The 9458-nt window shown below is 39.9% G+C and overlaps 1 protein-coding gene across 2 annotated transcripts in view; it reads left to right on the top strand.

Annotated features, from left to right (window-relative positions):
• Window positions 1-6: 6 nt before the first annotated feature.
• Window positions 7-9458, top strand: part of ACSL4 (acyl-CoA synthetase long-chain family member 4) — a 67965-nt gene continuing 58513 nt past the window's right edge. For both annotated transcript variants that reach the window (XM_004685700.2, XM_012727221.1), the window contains exon 1: window positions 7-151. The gene's annotated coding sequence lies outside the window, so the exon portion shown is untranslated. The remainder of the gene's footprint in view (window positions 152-9458) is intronic.

Genomic DNA, 9458 nt, shown 5'->3' with positions numbered 1-9458 from the left:
GTGCGCGCGCGGCGCTGCAGCTTTTTCTGCGGGCTCCGCGGCGCGCCCCTCCTCATCGCAGCGCTCCTGGGCACGCGGCGGTTCTCCGCCAGCTTCCCGAGGGCCAGGCGCGGGCAAGCCGGTTGCGAAGACACCCTGGGCAGCACCTCAGGTGAGTTGCTCCCGCGGGGGAGGCTGCGACCCCGGCTCCTCTGCCAGGTGGGTAGCTAGGTCCCCGGTCCAGCGGCTACCCCTGCGTGGCACCTGAGCCCGGGGGTGGTCGAGCCGGCATTCCGGTGCCTGGAATCCCTCTTTCTTCCCGCGCCCCGGCGATCTATCCACCCGCCACCCCCTCGGTGCTGAGGAGCTTCCGGCGGTCTCTCTTCTCCTGAGCTGCAGCCGGGGGTCCTCGAGACCCTGGCTTGCCTTTACCCGCTGCTCCCCGCCCCTCTAGGAACTGGGGCATCTTCCAGATCGGAATACTGTGCTTTACCCTGACCCTTTCGTGGGGAGCACATCAAGTGCTTATCAGACCTCCAAACGACCTTTAGGGCACCCCTAAACCTCAGCTCCATTTTGTCCCTTCCCGCTTGCTCGGTATTTGAGGACTGGGGCGGGGTGGGGGTCTCTCTGGCCCTAGAGTCATCCGCCCTTCGAGGGATGCCCTGGCTTCGGATAGCTTCTTAGCGCCCATATCTTTAGGTGTGCTAGCAGAAGCATGCTCTTCTGTTTTTCTCTTCATCCTTTCGACAACCGTGTCTGCAGTGGGTGCCGTATATTTAGCATTGGCTTTATTCACTTCCTCTTCCTCTCATTTGCGTGCCCTAAAGAAAAGAATTGTAGCTGTCTAGAGCACATAGAAAAATCCAGGAGAATATGATTCATTGCCTAACCCTCATCAAGGGGTTACATATTTTAAATAAGACGTCATTTCTCCTCTTCACTCCAGCATCTCCTCCTTCAAAGGCAATTTTGTTCACCCTCTTGAAATGAACTTGCTCTGTGAGCTCTTCAGCTTTAAACATATCATTTGCCGCTCTCTGAAATGACAGTGAAACGCAAAATAGGGACAAACTGGCATTTACACGAATCCCTTTGAAAAAGTAAGCAGTTGGCTTTATTGGTTAATGGTTTGATGGCCTTCTCAGTTTTCCTCCAGGGAAATAAGGGTGTTGATTTGTGGGCACAATTAAGGTTCCTTCTAGTGTTTAGATTCTAAACTCATGCTCAGTAACATGTTGCTGCATAACGGAGATTTTACGTGATTAAAGCCCTTGTTTCCCAATGACTTGCTTGTCACTTTAGTTTTTCTTTAATTTTGCCTCTGACAAATAGTTTTCAACTATTCTTGGTACATGAGGCTGCAAGTGGAAATTAATTGACATTACCTTCAATGAGCATATGGATCACGATTTTAATAGGCCTCTTCCTTGAACTGCAGTCGAAGCTGCTGAGGGGGAGACTTGTAAGACTCCTGTTAGAAGTGACACATTTTTGGCCATTAGGTGAAAGATGAAACATTAAACTGCATAGATTAGAATTACACTATAGAATAAAGTGCTTTATTGTTCTGATGTAGGAAGTAATTTGCATCACCAAATCCACAGAAGGTGTAATATAACAATGAAAAGCTTTAATAAATTCAGTTTTTCTTTTAAAGATTATTTATGCTTACAGAACTGGGGTACAGCCCAGAGGTATGGTATGTGAGAGGATTCACCAGAGACAGTGTGGGGAGCAGAACAGGCATATGTATTGAAACCCACTGCTGAGGGGAGCAGCCTGCGTGTCAGGAGAGGTCTGCCATACCATGTGGGTCAGCTCCCTGGCTAGGGATTGAACTTGTGCTGCCTGCCTTTGGGGAGCTTCAACCTGTTTGCTTTAACCTGTTGAGCCACCAAGGAGAGCCCTCATTTTTTTTTTTAATTCAAAAACCCTATTTAAGAAAATTAGTATTTCAGATTAAGATTTTTGTTTGAGTAATACACCGGGAGGGGTGGAATGACTGGGTAAAGGAGAACCTAAACCCAGTTCAGTAGGAAGAGAAGTTGAGAATCTGGAGTGACTTCAGGCTCCATTTCCAGCTCTAGCTAATTGTATTACCTTGACCAAGTCTCTTTACCTCCCATAATTTTTCTATCTCTAGATGAAACTGAACAGTTGGCGGATTGATCCATAGGTCCTCCGACTTGAATTCTATATTCACATATACCTATGTAACAATTTTTATTAAGGCTATATCATAAATCCAATTATACCAGTTACATTTAGAACATTAATTTCACAAATCTACATATAATAGTGCCAATCTATATAGGCATACTTTTTTTTAAAAAAGATTTATTTATTTGTGCATACAGAACTGGGGTACAGGCCAGAGGCTCAGGGGCTGCGAGAGGCTTCACCAGAGACAGAGTAGGGAGCAGAACAGGCAGATCCACGACGAAGTACACTGCTGAGGGGAGCAGCAGGCGAGCAGCCTGCCGTCAGGAGAGGTCTGCCACGCCATGTGGTCGCCTCCGGGGCAGGTGGGAATTGAACTCATGCAGAAGTGGCTTTAGCTTCTTAGTGCTGTGCTTTAACCCGCTGCGCCACCAGGGAGGGCCCTACGCATACTTTTTTAAAAAATATTTTTTATTATGCATACGAGAAATGCGTGTAGGAAATGAGGTACCTAGGGTGTGAGAGGATTCACTAGGGACAGCGTGGGGGGTAGAACAGGCAGATCTACTAAAACATGATGAGGGGAGCAGTGGATGAGACAGGAGAGGTCTGCTGTGCCATGTGGGTCACCTCTGGTCAGGGATGGAACTCATGGTGCAGGGGCTGGTGATAACTTGATAGCCTCTAGACTTTAATCTCTGTGCCTCCAGGGAGGTCCATATATAGGCATAATTCTTAATTCATCTTTATACAATGAGATACTATATATGTGGAAGTCTGTAAATTGAGAAGCATTATACAGTGTCAGGTGGTGTTAACTTCAGCTTGCAACAGTGAAATATGTGCAATCACCTTCTTTTAAAAAAATACAGCATTTGGAACTTTATAAGGGAATATATATGGAAAGTGGCTAGGAACTTTAAAAGAATATGTAGATATCTCATTTATTCACTCATTTGTTCATTCATTTTATCTCCTTCCTTCATCTGTCCCTTATTTTTATGCCTGGCTAACAGCACATGATGGCCTAGAAGACAGTATGTACCTTAAGAGTTTATAGTGTGGGGTGGTGGTTGTGGAGAGAGACATGTAGAATTTATTTAACAGCAAAAGTCTAATCAGTGACATAAATTCCTGGGGGTGTTAAGACTCCACAAGAGAGGAGGAGGTGATTTAATTGTAGCCTGAATGCTATTGGGCATTCCCTTTAATTTTTTTTTTTCCTTCCTTGATTTTCAGTTGAGACTTTTCAAAAGTAAAAGCTGTATTTTTCTACTCCTGTAGACTCATTCTTTCTCTTTTAGCTGTTTATTTTGGGAGAGTTGTAGATCTCATAGTTATAAGAAATAATACTCTGTATCTAATTTTTATCAATGGTAACATCTTGCCTAACTAGCATAACAACCAGGAAATGGAAATAGATAAATCAATCCATTCAGATGTCCCTAGTTTTGCACACACTCATTTACGTGTGTGTATTTAGTTATGCAGTATTTGTACATGTGTGAATTCATGTAACCACTGGCACAGCGAAGACTAACAATTTCATCACTACAAGGCTCCTCTGTGTTGCCCTTTTATAGCCACAGCCATCTCCCTCTCTCCACCCCTCGCAGTCACTAATCTGTTTTCTGTGCCTGTAATTCTATCGTTTCCAGAATGTTATATAAATGGATGGTATCATATATAACTTTTGGAGATCAGCATTTTTCCCCCTCTCAGATTCATGGAGGGACTGCACCTATATCAAGTTAATTCCTTTTCATTGTTGAGGTCCATCTCATGGTGTGGATGTACATTTTCTTTAACCATTAGCCTGTTGAAGGACATCTGAATATTTCAGGTGTGTGTGTGTGTTTAACCTATGTACTGGCTTTGGTATGAATATAAATCTCTCTTTCTCCGGAATAGAGGGCGAAGAGTGCAATGGCTGGCTGCACAATAGTATATGTTTAGTTTTATAAGGAGCCACCAAACTGTTTTCCAGAGTGGCTTACCATTTACATGCCCAAAAGCAGTGCATGACTGCTTCTCAGACTTGTCAGCTTTTGGGGTTTTCACTATTTTTCACTTTAGCCATTTTGACTGCTGTGTAAAAATATCTTATCCTAGTTTTACTTGGTGTTTCCCAATGGCTGATCACATTGAGCAACTTTTCACGGGCTTATTTGCCAATTCTTTATCATCTTGTGTATTCATGTCTTTTGTTCATGTTCTAGTTGTTTTGATTTTTTAACTGTTGTGTTCTCATATATTCTACATAGTAGTATTGTATTGTGGAGCTTTTTTTTTTTTTTTGTGGGGTCAGTCAAGAATGTGGTTTACAAATATAGTCTCCCAATCTGTCACTTTTCTTTTTGTCCTTACATCTGCTTTGTAGACAAGGTCTCCTTTATCAATTTCTCCTCTTGGGGATTATTACGGCTTTGGTATTGGGGGGGGTGTCTTATGTGCTTCTGTTATTTAATTTCATTCTTTCTTTTTCTGGAAGCAGTGTGAGTATTTCCTCTTTCAACAGTCCGGGAGCCCAAGTGTGTTGTGTGAACAAGTGGCTTTGATGGCTTAGACTGTATTAAAATGGCTGCCATCCTTTTGTGTCTTAAAAGTTTAATTTCTGCTTCATTAGGCTTTCAAGTGAAGCATTACTGTTAATATTTTAAAATTAAATAAGACCTATGTGTGCCAAGGAGATTTTTGGTTTTACATTCTAAATTAAAATTATTTTGGCCAAACTTGATCTAACCTTTTTAAATTAAAGTTTCTGGTAAGTAAGCCAAAGAGTAAAATTGTGTTCTCATTAAAATGCACTTTGAAAGCCTACTTCTGTATTTTGAGTAGTGAAGTTGCAAATCATGACCATGTATTTAGTAAGCTTTTTCCACTCACTATTAATTACCAGACTAATGAGTAACAGATGGTAGAATTTGTAGAGTCCATGTTTTCCTTTTATAGTAACTGCTTTTATTCATGCTAATTTCTTTCAAGGTAAACATTAACTTTAAGGTAGCTTTATATTTTGTAAAAAAAGTATTGCTCTTGGTATGAGAAGAACTTTAGAGAAAAAGGTTAGTGGCTAACTTTTTGAATATTCATTTCTGTAGGGGTATATAGTTATTACTAGTCTGTTCAGTGTCACCCTTTTACCCAAATAAGTGTGCACAACTAGGATAGTGGAGTCCTATTTGAAAATCTTCGAGCATTGGTATAAGGTCAGGGTCGGCAAAATACTTCTGATTCCAAATCCAGCCCACTACCTGTTTTATAAATAGATTTCTGTTGGAACATGGCCACATTCATTCGTGTTATGCATTGTCTGGTTGCATTCAAGATACAATGTCAGAATGGAAACAGAACTTAGGGCCTCAAAAAAGCCTGTTAAACCTTTGGTCTTCCCCAGAAACAGTTTTCCTAGAAATAACACAATCTTACACATTATTTAACCTCACAAAGGAAACTTAACAGACTCTACCTTGACTTTAGTATCTTTTATTTACATTTCCATGAGCTACAGTTCTGTTTTGCACAGCCACATTGCTGTCGACAGTGGACTGCATATGAGGTGGTGTTCCCTGTAGGTGGCATAAGCATGTGCTGGCGTGCACTATCAGGGTCTGGGTAGAGTTACACTTTGTGATGTTCATACCATGGTGGGACTGCCTATGAACATGTCCCCATTAAGTGATGTGTAACTGTATTGGCTCAGCAGAGTGGATTCATTTTTTTGGACTGAGTCTGGGGGATATTGGTCTAAGAACAGCACGAAGGGATGGATGGAGAATTGGAAAGAAAGGTGGTGGTCTCTGCTGTTGTTTCAAGTGTGGGCTGTTTATTGTGAATGTAAATTTATAGGTTTGGCAACTAGTGAGATTCAGTAAGAGATATCCGCATGCCTGATGCCGTGATGCCGTTGGAGAGATCCCCTGGTGAGCCAGAGTGGTAAATGAGAGAGTTAGGCATAGCAGTGCTCTTGCTTCTGCTCCCAAAACTGCTATATGATCTATAAATGTTTAGTTGTTTGAGCCTAGCAAGCTGAACTCAGACTACTGGTTTGTACAGCTTCCTTTTGTAAGTTAGAATTTGACCCTTCAGTTGTTTTAAATGCTGATGTTGAAAATAGAAGTTGCATTAGGACAGTTGTCTATCCTTTTGGATAGAAATGGATCCTTGCCAGCATCAGAAACAAAAATAAGTTAGGAGTGTATTTTGATAATCTAAATAATGTGGTTTTGAAAAAGCCCCTGGAAAGTATAAAGCAATAATAAAGTTTAAAAGGCAAGTGACAGATTGCGGGGAAATAGTTTCTACTTAGGCAGGAGAACACTGACTTACACTTAACTGACTCATATTAAATGATACTCTTATTTTCCTTTGTAAAATACACAATGCACTGAACACTTGTTATTCTTAGGTTGTTCTCAAGTATGACAGTATGCTCCTCAACCCACTAGAAATAGAACAGCTGCTTTTATTATTGAAGCTGTGTATGCTGGTGGTAATTGTTTTTATAAATAGCTAACTTATTTTCATATTTTGTAAACTGACAAAATATGAATAGTGGGGAATTAAGGTTCTTACTAAAGATGTACAGATGAAATGATACAATGCCAGGGATTAGCATCAGTTATGGGAGTCAGGTAGAGATGCAGAGTACAGAGAGATGAATTGAGATTCAGCATACATGAATAATTATTTAAGTTGGGTAGTAGTTACATTTCGTTCATTATAACAAAACAAATGAGTGTTTTAGAAAGAGTTGATGGAAGCAAGTCATTGCTGTATAATTAAAGTATGGTAAAACAAGGATAAAAGATTTATAAAAAGTAAATATAAAAATCTAAATGCCTCAGAATGCTGTGCCAATGACTTTTAAGCTCTTTGAAGTTCTCTGTCTCAAATTCATTTTAAATTTCTTTGTAATATTTAGGCCTGAAGTTAAAAGAAAAAAGGTCTTGACCTCTTGGCCCTATATCAAAAGTTTGATGAATGAGTGTACTTTTGCTACTGATAAAATGAAGATAAAAGGAAATGTTTGTCGTGTACATATTTTTCATGATTATTCACCTTAATTGACCTTTTTAGTTAGTTTGCTGTTCCAAATAACACCAGGCAAAAAGGCTTCTACTATATAATGTCCATGTTAACTAAAGAGACCCTTAAAATCAGTAAGATAAAGGGACCCATTAGAAAAAGTGACAGGCCAGATGGATTTACATTACCAGAGAAAGTAATTAAAATAAGAATAAAGATACACAAAATCACCCTAGTAATTAAAGGCCATTTTTCTGCTCATACATGGGCAGCGGCTACTGTAATAATCACTTCTCGCAGAGAAATGGGCTCTGTCACACCATTAATGAGAATGCAGACTGTCTACCATTTTGTCTAATCAAAACCTTCTCATTTAAAATATTCATATATTTTCACCTGGTGACTCTGTTAGGCATCTATTCTAGGGAATTAATCTGCACATGGGTAAATGTATGTGTAAGATTTCACAGACATGAAACTGGTCCTAATAGTGAAAACTTACAGCAACCTAAATAGGGCTGTCTACAGGAAAAAACTACCCAGCTAGACCTATATAAACTGACACGGTATTCCAAAGTCTGTTAAAGAGGGAAGGGGGAGGGGGAGGATGGGGCAAAGGACCATCTGTGTACATGATTGCACTTGGCTAAAAATGACAGAAACATTCTGTGTGTGTGTGTGTGTGTGTGTGTGTGTGTGTGTGTGTGAGAGAGAGAGAGAGAGAGAGAGAGAGATACAAAAAGGAATGATTGGTAGTTAGTTTCTTTTAGAGGAAACCTTTGTAGTGCTAAAGGAAGACTGGATGGTGTACTTTAGTTTTGCCTTACACAATTGTATAATGTAATTCTACATCGATGGTTGTTTTGATAGCCTTGATAGTAATCAAAAAGATTCATAATACAAACCATTTACACACAATGTGATGCCTTCATTGGGCCTTCTGCAGTGACACTGCTGTAAATGTAGTGTTTTATATTTAGTGAACACTCAGGTATTTCTGAAAATAACTCTCTCCCTTTGTCAGATTGCCATTTATGTTTTGTAAATTTACTGCACTGAAGAATACACACTGCATAACCCTATACTGAGCTCCATTGTCAACTTTCTGGTACACTTGCTGTGCATACCTGTCTGTATGAACACAGGTGCACACACGTGAAAGGATGCTTTTTTTTTTTTTTACCTACAAAGGTGCACATACCTATTGGCAACTTACTGCACATACCTATTGGCAACTTGCTGCCTTTTACTTGATGTGATGTTGTGAGTGACTTTTCAGAGCTGTAACTCTAAGTGAGAAAGACATCTGGTGGGAAAAGAACAATACTTTGCTGTGTAAATATAGTATTCCAGTTAAAATAACTGGTTGCTAGGACAAACTATAATCTTAAAAAAAAAAAAGCCATGGTTACAAAACGTAAATAACCAAGGGATTTTTACAATCTCAATGTTGAACCAGTTCTATTTTGAATTTGACTGTGATCTTGTTATTTTAAGTTGTATTTCCTAGTAATAATGTGTGATGTGTAAGTGCAAGAGATTAAAATGTCATTCAGAACGATTGAGTGGAGTTTGATTTTAATGAAGATTTAAAAACAGCCTGAAGAGTTATTTTGTTCAGAGAAGAATAAGGTGTGGCTGGTATTGTATTCTTTCACAACTATGAAGAAAAATCAAGGTATCTATAGTAACATGGATCTTTGTTTATGATAGTCTCAGTCTACAATATGTAAAGCCGTGTTGGTGGACTAAGTTTGATTGGAGCAAGTATATGTATGTTTTCTGCTCTCTGATGTCATCTAGAAGCATTCATTAAGCCCCTCTGCTGACAGCTCATCATAACCTCTTACAGACTTATGTGGTGGGGAACATACTGTACTTTATTGCTGAAGAGACTTTTTGATGCTTTCATCCCTTTTCCATGAAGTCAGTAGAGTGTTTTATTTTACGAAAGAAGATTCTGCCCCGTGTAGCTCCTCATGCCTTTGTGAAGGCGGTTGACACAGTCTTCCAGTTCTTAATTCTATGCATCTTGGCCTTTTAGGAACTGGTTCCACAACGAGAAAAATGTGAGGGCTTTTTCTCATAGTTGCTGCCAAATTGGCACATTATACTGGAGAGTCAGGATATAGAGCTTTCTCATTTCTCACTTGATAAAGAGAGGGTCTTTTGAGATTCAACTATTGGTGATATGTTCAAATATGTCAGTGATGGACAGTGGTGGTAGTTCCCAAGAGAATGCAATGGGAGACCTGGTGAAATACTTGCTTTCTCTTAGGTTGTGAGTT

This window comes from Condylura cristata, unplaced genomic scaffold, assembly GCF_000260355.1.
Source record: "Condylura cristata isolate star-nosed mole 26May11 unplaced genomic scaffold, ConCri1.0 scaffold00019, whole genome shotgun sequence".
Taxonomy (NCBI): domain Eukaryota; kingdom Metazoa; phylum Chordata; class Mammalia; order Eulipotyphla; family Talpidae; genus Condylura; species Condylura cristata.
This window is presented reverse-complemented; position numbering and strand designations above follow the sequence as displayed.